This window comes from Rattus norvegicus, chromosome 17 (assembly GCF_036323735.1).
Source record: "Rattus norvegicus strain BN/NHsdMcwi chromosome 17, GRCr8, whole genome shotgun sequence".
In the NCBI taxonomy this organism is placed as follows: Eukaryota; Metazoa; Chordata; class Mammalia; order Rodentia; family Muridae; genus Rattus; species Rattus norvegicus.
The window spans coordinates 67,601,125-67,616,097 of record NC_086035.1 but is presented as its reverse complement, the minus strand read 5'-3'; positions in this window follow the sequence as shown (position 1 = coordinate 67,616,097).

Genomic DNA, 14,973 nt, shown 5'->3' with positions numbered 1-14,973 from the left:
GCTAAGGAAGAACCAGTTTTCTCTAATGGAGTGTTAGAGAACATACCACTTAAGGGTAGACCCCATGTCCAACAGATGACCAACAGAAAACAAACTCAATGGTGGTTTTTGTAAATTTTTCCCTCCTATTGCTTTGTTTGGGCTTTTTTTTAATTGGTATTTTGTTTGTACACTATAGTTTTTTATTTTGTAATTTTATGTTGAGCACATGTGTTTGTGTGTGTGTGTGTGTGTGTGTGTGTGTGCGTATCTTGTGCTTTTTTGCATTTTTGAATTCTGATTTATGTTTCTTTGTTTTCCTGTTTGTTTCTAAAAGAGAGAGAAAGAAGGCATGGAATTGGATAGGTGGGGAAATGAGGTGGATATGGGAGGAAATGGGGAAGGGAAACCCTAATCAGATTTTTATATGGATTTTCAAAATAAAGGATACTGAATGTAGGGACTGAAAGGATCACTCAGAGTTCAGGGCACTTCCTGCTCTTGCAGTGGATCAGTATTCAGACTTCAGCACTAACATGGTGGCTTAGACACATTTGCCATTACAATTGCATGGGGTCTCACTTGCTCTTATGGTGTGGGCATACTCCCGGCACATACATAGATCATGCACTCATGTAGATAATCCATCAATATATAAACACAAATGAAATAGATATTTAATGGAGTTATTTAGACCAAATTCTTGAGAATAGTCATTTTTAAAAATATTCTTAAAGGCACACATGCAGCTATGTTCACAATGTAAGGAAATGTGAGCTTTAAAAAAAAACTGAATTCAAGGAAGCTGTTAAGCTATCCTGACTTATGTCTAGCCTGTTCTCATCCATTTGTTTTGCATGTGTGTTTACATTTCACTTGGCATACTTTCTTTCATGCAATTGTGCCCAGTGTTTGAGCATTTGCTTCTCTTGTAAAATTAATTCAGACATCAAGAAGGTAGTAAGATCATTTCCAAATCAATTTTATGAGAGAATACCAACTGCCTATGACTCAAATATTTGTAGAGCATTGCAAATTATGAAACAGTTATGTGGATTATAGAAATGAAAATATTTGTACAGTTTATCTTTCTCTCTGTTTTTATAGCGTCAATGGGACAGGTGTTTGGTCTAGAACAACACAGAATCTAAATCAAATGGGAAGAAAGTATCATTTGCATGACACTTTGGATGGCTTTTAAATATCAAATAATAGAATACTGAGTATTAATGAAAAGTGTGTTCTTCAGATATAAAACTATCTAATATTCTATACAGAATTTTAGAAGAAACCATAAGGATACGGTTCAAGATGCTGAGGTCTGTGAGTCTTAGCTCCTCCATTTGGAGCCCAGAGGTGTCAGATGTCCTTTGAGTTGGAGTCACTCGTGTTCTGAGCCCCACATCCTGAGTGCTTGGAACTGAACGCAGGTCCTCTGCGAGAGCAATGTGTGCCCTTAAGAACTCAAGCATCCATCTCTCTAGTCCAGATATTCTAATATTTAATTCATGAGGGTAAAAGAAGCTTTGTCATTCTCATTAGAGCTCCCTATTCCACTCATCATTATCAACACCCTGCACCTTCTCAGAAGGCAAGTGGTGACTGTTGTGTTCTTCCAATTTTTACTTTTTGTTGGTTTTAATTCCTTCTCATTTATCTTCATTTGTACTTAAGTCACATTGTGCTAAAAAGGCTAAAATCTAGTTATGCCTTCCCATTTTTAGCACCTATGTGCTTTTCATAGTATACAACTCATGACAATTATGCATGCATCACTATACATATTAAAACTTACTCACATACACAGCGTGTCTAAGGTCAGCTTATTGGAGAAACTATTTCGTGTATAGGTTCTTCCACTGTGGAAGGTTTTTTGTTTTAAAGCCCCAATAATTGATTTTATACTTTGGAGTATGTCACATCATTCTTGAGTTCATTTCTATAGGACTTGACCTAAGTGCCACTGCCTGGGAACTGAACAGCGTTCATGCAGGAAGTGCAGGTCTGAAGAGCCTCCAGCCAGAGTCAAAACACCAGACACAAACGACTAGCCCTAAGCTATGAACCCAAGATCAATGAGATCCTATGGAGCCTCTGGAGAGCCTATGTGTGGTTTTCATTGGAAAAAGGGGGTTGCAGCACACAGAAGCCTGAAAGGAAAAGAAAAGAGTGAGTTGTATTGCTACAGGCAAGAGCTGAGCTGCTGTTAGATATCTCCCAGAGGAGCAGCCCTGTGTTCCTTTTGCCCAAACAAAAAAGGCTTCACTTGTTTGCTAAAAGGATACAGAAGTTTGTTGTTAGCTCAAGCAATGACCAGGGATAAAACAGCCTGGAAACTGTTGTCCAAACAAGCTTAAAGGCAAGCCAGGCACATGGAATGTTCTACATAAATGTACTGGGGAGAATCCTCTACAGAGAATAGCAGCAGGAGTTCACATCCCTTGTGGAGGTATGCAGGTTCCTACACACATCAGGGGTCAGCATCCCCAGGCTACAGACAACAGTTTAGGAGATCATGTTTCCATTGTGTTTCAGAGTCGACTAAAACAATCAGGGACATGTAACTCTTTGAATGTTGTTTTGTACATTCATAATTTACCCTTAAATACCCCACACCTGCTGTAATTCAAGTACTACAAAGGACTCCATGAAAGTGTTTTGCATATCACGGTGTTAATACTTGAACCAAGTGGCTTGTATCTTAACCTCATATATACAAGTATTTCATAAATATCTTAAAATTCAGTTGTATACCACAGAGGTATGACAAGAAAACATTAAAAATGCATGCACTAAGATGAGACCAGTGAGCCAGGATGCATCAATGAAAATAGAAGAGAATGATGCTATTCGTCGCTGGATGTACACAAATTATATGAGAATTGGCATAAATTTGTGGGGATATAATTTTTGTACAAGAATGTACATTTAGTGTGTGTGTGTGTGTGTGTGTGTGTGTGTGTGTGTGTGTGTGTGTGTAGTTATTTCTAGGTGCAAGAAAATAAAAAGAATGAGTATTTCTGACCACATACACAGAGTTCCTTCTGTGAACAAATTGATTTAGAGATATGATGATGTACCATCTATAATACTAGTTACTGGAGTTACGGCAGAAATAAAAATATAAGTAAATTAATTATAATACAATGAAGAATCCCTCCCTTCAGGATGGTGTTCGTCAGCAACTCTAGTGAGGAACACACAAGCGCAGAGAGAGAAACACAGACACACATATCAAACAATCATGCAGATACTGACCAAGACACATACGTGGACACACATGTAGACACATGTGTAGAAACACATATGGGGAGGGAATGGGGGAGACACAAGCATGGCAAGGGAATCTCTAATATTTTAAAGTACTTTTAGTATATATTTCAAGGAAAGAATTGCTGTAATATCAATTTGCTTAGCATATAAAGGATGTAATTATATACTCCTATTATGCTTTCTGCATGTGTGAAAATTGTATGTTGTGTTTCATTTTTACCTTTCCTAAGTTCATTGTCAGTGTGGAACACAGAGCCATTCCACTGCACATGTTTTTTCCTTTATATTTTGTACCTTTGTTTGTCCATGTATTCACTTATTTATTTGTATACAAGGAGAGTGACATATTTTGCCCTCATGTACAAACTCAGCCTTCAACTACCATTTTCCCATATTATTCTGAGCAGATTAATTAAATAACCACATTGACCCAGAGTCATTGTGCATTTCAGCCTGGGCTCAAACTCACATAGTAGTTAAGGCTTGCTCTCAGTTGGGTCTCAAGCAAGCACCACCACATCCAATTTATTTATTCATTCATTCATTTATAGGAGTCATATCTATTAAATAGCTTGTTGAGCTCTAGTTGTGATTTTATTGATGCTATAGATCATAGTGGGGAACCCTGACATATTAGAAATGTAGAAGCTTTCCTCTGATAATAGAAGACTAACTCTCCATTGGAGTAACTTTGGATTTCCTTCCACACATCCAATGTTTTTCTGCATGTGATGTGGACACATTTGGTTTAATGTGTACTCACTTTTTCTGTTAGATAGTCTTTATTGTTTAATTCTTTCTTATTTATTTTCTTTCATTGTTCACTTACTGAGAACTATCTCATAATATCTTTAATAATCTTGTAAATGTATTTGACTGGAGCAAATAAACCTTGACATCACTATGGAAGTGAAACTGGACTCAAAAATTAAATATATAAATATATACATAATTATAATCCTTATATTATATAATCCTATATAAAGATTATATATTCCTCAATTTTATATATATACCTAATAAAATGATTATAAAATTCTTTAAGATGAATGAAAGTGTGCATTTCACAAACCTACATTATTATATAGAATTATGACTTGTAACAGAACCAAAATCAATCTAATTTTTCATGTTAGAAACCTAGAAAAGAAAGAAAAGTACACTAAAACCAAATCAGACTGGAATAAGGTAGCGATTAGGTTAAAGCAGCAACACCACTAAAATTGTGCAAGAGTAAATCATAGATGGAATAGGGGAAAGAACGTGAAGACTATCAACTCCTATTCTCAAATAAGCAAGTTAGAGTCCATAGTAAACTTCCCCATGCTTAGCTGGAATAGACCCAAATAGAGGTATAGACTTAATGGTAAGCAACCTGAGTTGAAGAAAACTATTCCATGAAATATTAAAACTGAAGCAAGCATACATATGGAAGATCATAAACCAATCTCGATCCAGATGCCTCATCTTATCTAGGAAGAGGCATGCAAGTGTCGGGAGTATACTGTCTATGGCAATATTTTCAAACCATACTTTATCACATCCTTTAATCTCACTTCCTGCAACATTCTTTTCTTTGTATTAAAATAGAACAGCTGGAAAAGAATATGTTCACACACTGTACAGGTTAGTTTTATTTCAATTTGGCACAAGCTAAAACCACTTGAGAAGAGGAAACTTTGATTGATGAAATGCCCCAACTAGTTTGATCTGTGGACAAAGTCTATGGTACTTTTTCTTGATTAATGATTGATATTTGAGGGTCCAGCTCATGATGGGCAGTGCCACCTCTTGGTGCTATAAGAAAATGGGCTAGGTCCTATTAGAATGTGGGCTGAGCAATCCATAAGAAAGGAGTCAGGAAGCAGCAGCCCTACATGCCTCTACACCACTCCCTTCATAATTATGACTTGAGTTCCTGCCCTGAAGTGATAGAGTGTGGCCTAAGACTTATAAGTTGTAATAAGCCCTTACCACACAAGTTGCTTTTAGTCATGTATTGTTTGGTTTCATTTTATCACATCAGTAGAAACATACCCACATGGCTATCCTAAATTATGGAGCAAATTCAATTTTCATCTAAAAAGTAAGCAATCATAAAAGAAGAAACTAACAATTAATCAAGAGTGTTTGCTACTTAATTTTCCTTGTGATCAAACTGATAAAAGTCAACATTTATCAGGGGGTGTTTATATGCCAATTATAGTGAAATATTACTAGCCCCTAATTAAGTTACTTTGAATGAGTTAGGTTTGGTCTCTAATGAGTTAGTTTTCTCTAATAAATTAGCTGCATGTTTGAGTTTTGCATAATACAATTGTCATTGCAACATTCAAAGTTTACAATCTCTCCCTTCTATAAATACTGCAATTTAATTTACTATCAAGAACTATAATGTAGCATTCATTTAGTGAGTTTCTTGCAATGAAAACATAGATATAATTAGTAACTTAAATAATGAGAGACTTTGGAAATTTGTTTCAGGATGCTATCATAATATTTTAATTAATATATAACTTTTAACTTATTATCTAGGGGAAGCTCTATATTTATCTACTGAATAATGAACTAAACTATTATCTAAAATCATGGTTATTTTTATTTATTATTGCTCAGAAAACATTTTGAAATAAAATATTATAATTAAACATTGGTACTTCAGTAACAGCAGACATCATTGGCTTATTAATAAAATATGAACTTACTGTAAAATATGGCATAGATGAGTGAAAAATCATATTATGACATATATGTAGAAATCAAGGTTATATTTAACAAAAGTTTCTGTATGCATGCAGAACATTCATTCTGGATAAAATATTGAACACATCCTCCTCCATTATGAAACTAAATCTTTAGTGTTGGATTTTTCTCCCATTGCTTTTGGGAATTGATCAAAGTCAAGATTCCAGATTTTATTCTTTATGCTGGGAATATATGAAGCAGAAAATCAAAGTCAGCAGAGTATGTCAATGTTCATCCTTTATTAGAAAGTGGTATTCAACTTTCAACCAGAGTTTGTTCAATATCAGAATAATGATTAAAGCAACTCACCACATTAGGGGAAATAAATCCTAATTGTTTTTAAAAACACCTGATTATTAAAGGCATAACTTTCAATCATGAGAAAATAACAGTGAAAGGAAAATAGATGGAAACTTCTGGTATTTCTCAATAAGATCTGAAAATTTTCATTATTTTAGCATTTTTATAATTTATACTATATGACTGAAATTTTGTTTGTGAAATGGATTCCTACTCAAAGCATTTGTTTTCACCACTCTTTAATCATGGATATTAAATTATAGTTCTATATTTTTAAATGCTGATTACTGATTTCAAAAAATTCTTAATCCAGAAATAACACAATTTTGTAATATTATGGATGGTGACCACAGACATTTTTTAAGAAAATCAGGTGTTGGGGATTTAGCTCAGTGGTAGAGCGCTTGCTTAGCAAGCGCAAGGCCCTGGGTTCAGTCCCCAGTTCTGAAAAAAAAAAAAGAAAAGAAAAAGAAAAAGAAAATCAGTTGTATTTGCATCTGGTGAAACAAAAAGAGTCAGTCCCAAAATTGTATTTTCTCTAGCACTCAAAATATAAAGTGTTTAAGTTCAAATTTATCAAAATGTATGAAATATTTGTATGACCAATATGTAAAAGGGTGGAGAATAAAGACAAAGGGAGTCTCGATAAATGGTAGTACATACCATTTTCATTTATTAGTGCCAATTTTCTCAATTTAAACTAAATATGATCTAAAATCATAATCAAAATGCCAACAGGCAGATCAATATCCTAGAAAATCCTCAATAGAATACTAACAAATTGGACCCAAAAAGTATGAAAAAGGATGTATGAGTCAAGGAGGTTTAGTTTAAGGATCCAGTGACTCAAAGAAAATGATGTGAAGCATCATGAGAAGATAATGAAAACTGAAATCATGGAGAGCATCCCAACAGACCTCAGAGATGCATGTTGTAAAACCCAGTATTCGGGTTCCATATCTCTAAATACTGGGAGGCTACTACCTGTAGCCAGGCAGTAGAGCAATAGAGACACCAACCCACTTACAACAATTTCAACCCCCCAATTTTCTTGTTTACAAGAAATGCAGGCGTGGGGAATGGAGCAGAGACTGAGTCAATAGTCAACCAATAACTGGCCCAACTTGAGACCCATTCCATGGGAGAACATCAATCCCTAACACTATATCAATGATACCCTGTTACGCTTGCAGACAGGAGCATGCTGTCCTTTGAGATGCTCTACCCAGTAGCTGACTCAGATATAGACACCCACAGCCAAACAGTGGATGGAGCTTGGGGACTCTTTTGGAATAGAAGGAAAGGTTGTAAGGTTGAAAAGGATAGGAAGGCCAACAGAGTCAACTAACCTGGACCCCTGAGGCTCTCAGAAACTGAACCACAAACCAATGAACATACACTGGCTGGACCTAAGCCTCCCCACACATTTGTAGCAGATGTGCAGCTTGAATTTCATGTGGGTCCCGAGCAACTGGAACAGGGTCTATCCCAAAAGATATTACCTGCTCCTGGGATATGTTCTTCTGGTGGGGCTGACTTGTCTGGCCTCAGTGGGAGAGGATGTGCCTAGCCTTGAAGAGTCTTGAACTGCCAGGGTTGGGGGTTCCCACTCAGAGGCAAAGGAGAGGATGGGGTGTTGAACTAGAGGTGGGCAGTGAGTGGGATGTAATGTGAATACATAAAAATGGAATTAGATTAAAAATAGTATTATTTTACAACAAAATACCTTAAAATTCAGAATAGGAAACAATTTACTTAAGGACGGTAAGGAGAGTTTAGGAGAAATCCACAGCCTATATCTTAGTCTACAGAAGAACCTGATTTAGTTCCCTTTACTATGAGAAGGAAAGCATGTCAAACTTTGTCCCTCGTATTCAATTTATCACTGGAATCCTCAGCAACAGACCTAAGGAAATAGGAGGAAATAAAGACATAGAAAAAAATCTACAGTCCCTATTTGGTAATATGTTAAAACACAGACATAAAGAATGCCACAATCTGCTTAAAGAGAGGAATTGGTACACTAAAGAGGCACATGATGTAAACAGCAGCACACAAAAGCTATGTAAAAAAATGGTGACCATGTACATAACAAATATTAAATTTCAGTAAAAAAAAATCAAGAAAACAGCCCTATTCTTGACTGCTACAACAAATAAAAATACTTAGGATTTAAACTAGAAAGTTAAGCGCCATACAATGAAAATAAGCAAACAGTTATAAAAGCAATTGAAGAAAAAACCAAAAAGGGAAAGATAGTCTATGTTCATAGATTGGCATGATTCATACAGATGGAGTACCAAAACTATCTACAGAGTTAATAAAATGACTATCAAAATGACAACTGACTTCATATGGGAGCAAGAAGAAAAGCATACCTATATGTTTATAGAACCACAAAAGAATTCAAATACCCAAGATCTACAAAGCTGGAGTTAATAGAATACTTGACTTCAAATACATGCTAAGTGATATTATCCTAATCATAGTTGGGGAGAGAGAGAGAGAGAGAGAGAGAGAGAGAGAGAGAGAGAGAGAGAGAGAGAGAGAGAGAGAGAGAGAGAGAGAGAGAGATAGGTTTCCATTTGAGAAAGGAGCATCTCCTCCATGAATAGTTTTGTGACAACTGGATAACTGGATATTCACAGGCCAAGGAATGAAACAGTTTTATTATCTAAGCATACTCAAAATCAGTTCCAAATGGAGAAAAAGCTTAAAGCTTGGAAAACAGTGTATCTTCAGAAAACACTTAGAGTCTGCTTCAGGACAGTTGGGCTGAGCAGAAATTTTATGCAGGACTCCCAAACTTTGACCACAAAGGGAACACTGATAGGTGAAATTATGCCAAACTAAAATGTCACATCATAAATTTAAAAAATACTTGAAGAAATAAGGGATAATCTACAGATGGCAGATCTATTGTACATGGCATGAGGAATTATTTACTAAGGTGATTCAACAAATTAATAATATGCTTTTAAAATGTGGGGAATGACTTTTAAACCAACTTTTATGTTTTATGTTTATATTTGTTCATGTATTTTCATGTGGTATATGTGAATGTAATCATGTTTACATGTGTGTATACTCACATGGATAAGGGGTTTATGTCCATGTCTATGCATACATGTGGGCCAGAGGTTCAGGTTATGATGTCTTTCTAAATTGGTCTCCACTGTATTTTATGAGACAAGATATGTAAACAAACATAGAACTACTTCTGCTAGATCTCCATTTCCCAAGTGTTGACACTATCAGCATTTATTACCATATATTATTGCCATAAGCAGGATTATAGGGGATTATTCATGTACAGAATTAATTGCAGGAATTGGAATTGGTATGTGGGGCAAATATGGCATTTACATGTTCACTGAACAATACCAAAAGAGGAAATCAGTCTAAAAGCCTCTCAGCAGATGGATGGGTAGTGCAAACATGGTGCATTCATATAATGAAATATTCTCAGCCATAAAATAATGGTTTTTTGTCATTGTTTTGGCAACATGACTGAAACTACAAGACAATATATTACAGAAGATAAGACAAACATACACACAAAGCCAAGTTAGCCCAGCTAACTTTATTTTATTAAACAATAATAACCATCTTCACATATGTGTGTCTTGAAAATATTATGATTTATAAAATGTGGGCAAATACTCCTGTAATATTTGACTCCTATTATATAATAAGTCATGGTGAATGAGTAGAAACACAAAGAATATAGTATTGGGGAAGACAGTAAGGACTATCTCTAGTTGTGAATTTATTCCACTATTAGAGATGTTCAAAACAAAACTTAGATGATCATTCAAAAATTATTGTCAACTTACTTTAAACATTACTAAAAGGAACAATGGGCATTTTATGCTGGAACTGTTTTTCATCAAAGTATTAATAAACTGCTTACTAAGGAAAAAACATTTGTCAGACACTATCAGGTTCATCTGTTGCATGACCTCTGTGCTGGGGGAAGCAGTGCAGTGGAACAGATAGTGCCTCCTGGGAAGAGTAGGAGTGGATTTCAGAACTCAGTAGAGGTGTGTGTGTGTGTGTGTGTGTGTGTGTGTGTGTGTGTGTGTGTGTACATATACACATATACACACATAAACATTCACATTACATATATACGTACATATACATTATACACATATACATGCACATACATACACATAGTACATGTATGTGCCTACTTGTCTGTATGTGTAATATGTGAGTGCTGTTCCTGCCGAACCTGGAAGAGTGTGACAGGCCCCTGAAGCTAGGGTTTCAAATGTGGGTGCAAAGACCCAAACTGGTGTACTCTCTTAGCAAGTACTCTTAATCTATCATTTTCTTCAAAATTCTTATCATAGTGTAAGGTTTGCATTCTACATGTGACATTTACTGAGACTGAAGGTGACAAAAGCTAGTGTTGTAACTACAGCAACTTGTGATGGTTCAGATTCACTGTCAACTTGACTGGATGTAGAATCACCATCAAAATATACCTCTGTGCATGCCTATGAGGACCTTCCCAGCAAGTTTTAACCGAGCAATGAATACACACCCCAACTGTTGGTTTCACTATAGTATAAATTGCTTTCCAGGACTTAGTAAAAAGAACTAAACAAAGAAAAAAGTTATTTGAGCATATTCATTCCTCTCTCTGTATCTCTTTCCTACCTGTGGCAGCAGTATGAACAGCTTCTTCATGATACTTCTGTCATACTTTCACCACAAACTGCCCTCCAGTTGTGAACCAGAGTAAAGCCCTTCTTCCTCACCTTGGCTTTGCCATGCATTTTGTCACAATGTAGCAATCTGCTGTTATGTATTTACCTCCCCACCTTAGTCTGGAGTCTGAAAGCATTTTATAGTTTTGAAGGTTCATGAATGCAGTCCTAGAGATTTTAACAATATTAAATGAAGGTATCTATCCACTCTTGAAGGGTCACATAAGTCATGGTGCGAGGTCAGATGAGAATGGATTACCTAATGTTTACTTAAAGTATAATAAAATATATTCTATTTGGGGGTTCATTTTTTTACATTATAGGAAACACATGGCACAGTTAAATAAATCACCCTGGATGATGTGGATGACAGGTGACCATCAGGGAATAGAGACAGGTATGCTGACTTACACACACACACACACACACACACACACACACACACACACACACACACACACACACAGCTTACTCACAGCCCCACGCTGCCAGACACCTGGCATGTCTTAGGTAGAATTGTAGTATGGGCTGGTAAAAGAGATTCCAAAGTAAGATTTCTAAACAGGAAACACACAAATTACCTGAAATCACCATAGACCACATGAACATTTAGTAAAAGTCCATAGGCATTATGGACAACCTCCCAGTGCAACTCATATCTTGGTTTTCTGTCTCTGACTGAACCTGCCATGTATACCTATGTATCAGGATAAACTGGTAGTGATTTGAAAGTATAAAACCCCCCCCAAATAATAGAAACTATTGTTTAAATGTTCACAGAATCTCCATAGGGAGTCAAACAACAAAAACTGAGACATCTGACTTAAATGACTCAGCGACATTTACCAAATTTGATCTAGTACTGAACTAGCTCTGTGGGACAGCTGTCTCCATACCCCTCCTGCCACTCAAAGGGAAAGTTTTGCTGACCCAACAAGCGTCAGGATTCCTTCAAGGTTCAATTGGATGAGGTCTGAACTGTTCAGTAGCACTTTATAAATACTTCTGTCATATCTCTAGATGGCAAGGTAAGATATGAATGGGGAAAGTTAAGACACATACATGAAAGATGGGGTAGAGTTAGCCTTCTCACGAGAAAGCACACAGATTATCTGATAGCACCAAGTAGCCAGGCTCGGCGAATGGTGATACTATCAACAAGGGGATTTGAGAAACATTTTTCTCCTCAAAAGGGAAGGGTGTCTCTCTGAAGTTGTATAGGCATGAATATTTTATCTGAGTTTGACTTTCCTAAGTTAAAAACTGAAAACAACAGCAAAATAATGGTGGGCATTTTGCTTTTCAATTTTCTCTTTCCGTATAATTCTGTTCTCTTGCTCTTTGGTTATTTTCTAGGTTTTAAATCTGCAGAAATATATTGTCACACAGATGAAAACTTCCTCCTGTAGCAGGTATCCCCAAATCTTGGGGAAATGATAAGAACTTCTAAGTCTTGAACTGCTTGGTAAAGCCTTCACATCATGTTATCTTTTCTTAGCCTAGGAGCCACTCTCTATGCTGAACGTTACAACCTAGTTTGCTCTGAATGAGGAAGTTTGCCACACTGGTAACTGGTAAGATGGCTCATATCCTTCCAAGTTAGAGGACAAGGGCATTTCATGAATTCTCCAAGGTTAAACGGTTTGGTAAATTCAATTTCTAAAATAGAAGATCATATCTTAAGAAATGGTTTAAATCAGAATTCAGAAAAGAAAGTGTATGATACCCCCATTCAAAGCATATGGAACCCTGAACAAGAATAACACTTAACATTTTTTATTTTCTACTTTAAAGAGTAGGCTGAAAATCTTGGGGCAACAATAAAAGGTTTTAAATTGCTCATCCAGCTTTAGATTCAAACCAAATCTAGGATGCCTCCAATAAACAATCAAAATGTGAACTATTCTAAATTCTGAAACTTCTGAATAAGGAAATGACAAATTACTGTAAGCGAATGATTCCATACTTGACATCATGTAACAGATCAGTCAAAAAGTGGGTGAATCAAAATATGGTAAATATTGCATTTAAGGTATGTGAATCTGGTACATATGAGATATAAATGGACTTTGTGTTTAGATTCAAGAGTTTTCCTTAGATATCTTATGACATACATAGAGATATTCTAAAATCTTAGAAAAATATAAAATCTTCAACACTTCTTGTACTAAATATTTTAGATAAGAGAGAAATGTTAGGAGTAGTTAGTATATACATTTATTTTCCAATTTATAAAATAAAGCTAGTATGGGTGGGTGGGCGAGGGAGCACCCTCATGGATGCAGGGGAAGTGGGTGGGATGGGGGATTTTCAGAGGGGAAACTGGGTAGGGGGATAACATTTGAAATGTAAATAAACAAAATAAACCAATTAAAAATTTTAAAAAGTACATTTCTAGAGTTAAACACGTTGCTGGAAACTTCTGAATGAAGAAATGACAAATTACTGTAAGTGAACAATATTAAATCCATGTAAAGTCATGCCTCTTGGTTGTCCATCTGCTCTTCTTAGATCCTGCTCATTCTCTCCCAACCTTCAGAAGAAAGACTAAAGTGAAAATTCGACTCCGTTTTGGTTATAGTTCAATGGTATCCCCCAAGGCTTCCTTTGTTTAAGCATGGTCCCCAGTGTGGGATACTAAAAGAATACAGATTAATCTGATCATGATATTTATAGTTGCCAATAAGCTTTGGGGGTAATTAAAGTTGCATAAAGTCATCATGAGGATGGCTTTTTATTTGGATCCTGGTGACTTTACAAGAAGAGAGACCGAGAGATCAGCACACAGAGGCACACATGGCCACTTTGTCTATTGATACATGGTATCTTAGGGCTCTGCTAACAGCAAACAAGGTCAATTCTGGTACTGTTCCTTCACAATCCAGAACTGGAGCCAAAATAACCTTCTATCCGTAATTTAGCCAATTGGTGGCATGATATTTTTATGAACAGAAAATTGGCAAAGATGTACCCTACACTGCTGTCCTTTTCTTCTTTCCTGGAAGGGAATCTGGTTACTTATGATTATACTATAAGATGAATAAATGAAATAGAGAAAGATGGGTCTGCGAGTAACACCTTCCCTTTCAACCTCATTGAGTATAGCCATTTTCTAGGGACCAAGTTCTACAGTTATTCAGATACTCGAATTACTAGACCTCAAAGTACTAATAGAACTTCATGCCCTGTAAAAATCATTCTGAACTTCTGGGTTTGTGAGTTACAAAACATTATATTAACCTTTATCATACGACCAACATATTTACCCACTTAAAAATGTTGTCATGGTCTACATGACCAACAGTTCTCTATTGTGAATTTGCTATTTTCTGGGCAATTTCATTTTTGATAAAAAGTTCCATGGGGGAAAATGGTGATAGCAGAGGAGAACAGATCCTTGAAGTAATTTCACAAAAGAAAAAGTATCAAGTGAAGAAAATGCCATCCATTAAAATTTTGGTGCTTAGGGGGAAAAGACTTCTATTATCCAATTGCAGTGGTAGAATGACCTCTTCTAGCTATCAAGAATCAAGGATCCACAGATGCTTAATTTGAGGACCACAGTAGGAAGATGTGTGTTCCTTTTGTTTGGGACATAAAAGGTGGAGGGAAGAGTACAGTGATTTGAGCAGAGAGAGATTGGCAGATGGTCGTTAGCCTGCTTCAGGCTCCTAGCAGGTGGCCTTCTGTTAGTTTCTGTGCATTTGTGGAAGAAACAAGAGAGAGGACTTTGTAAGTTATTTATTTTGAAAAGACGATGGTTTTACTTTCTTTGTTTTGATTTTTATTGGATAGTTTATGTATTTACATTTCAAATGCTTTCCCTTTTCTCAGTTGCCCTTCTCCCATCCCCCCTTCCCCTGCTTCTATAAGGACGCTCCCTCTCCCATGTACCCACTTCCACCTCAACACCCTGGCATTCCCCCACACTGGGGAAATGAGCCTTAACAGGACCAAA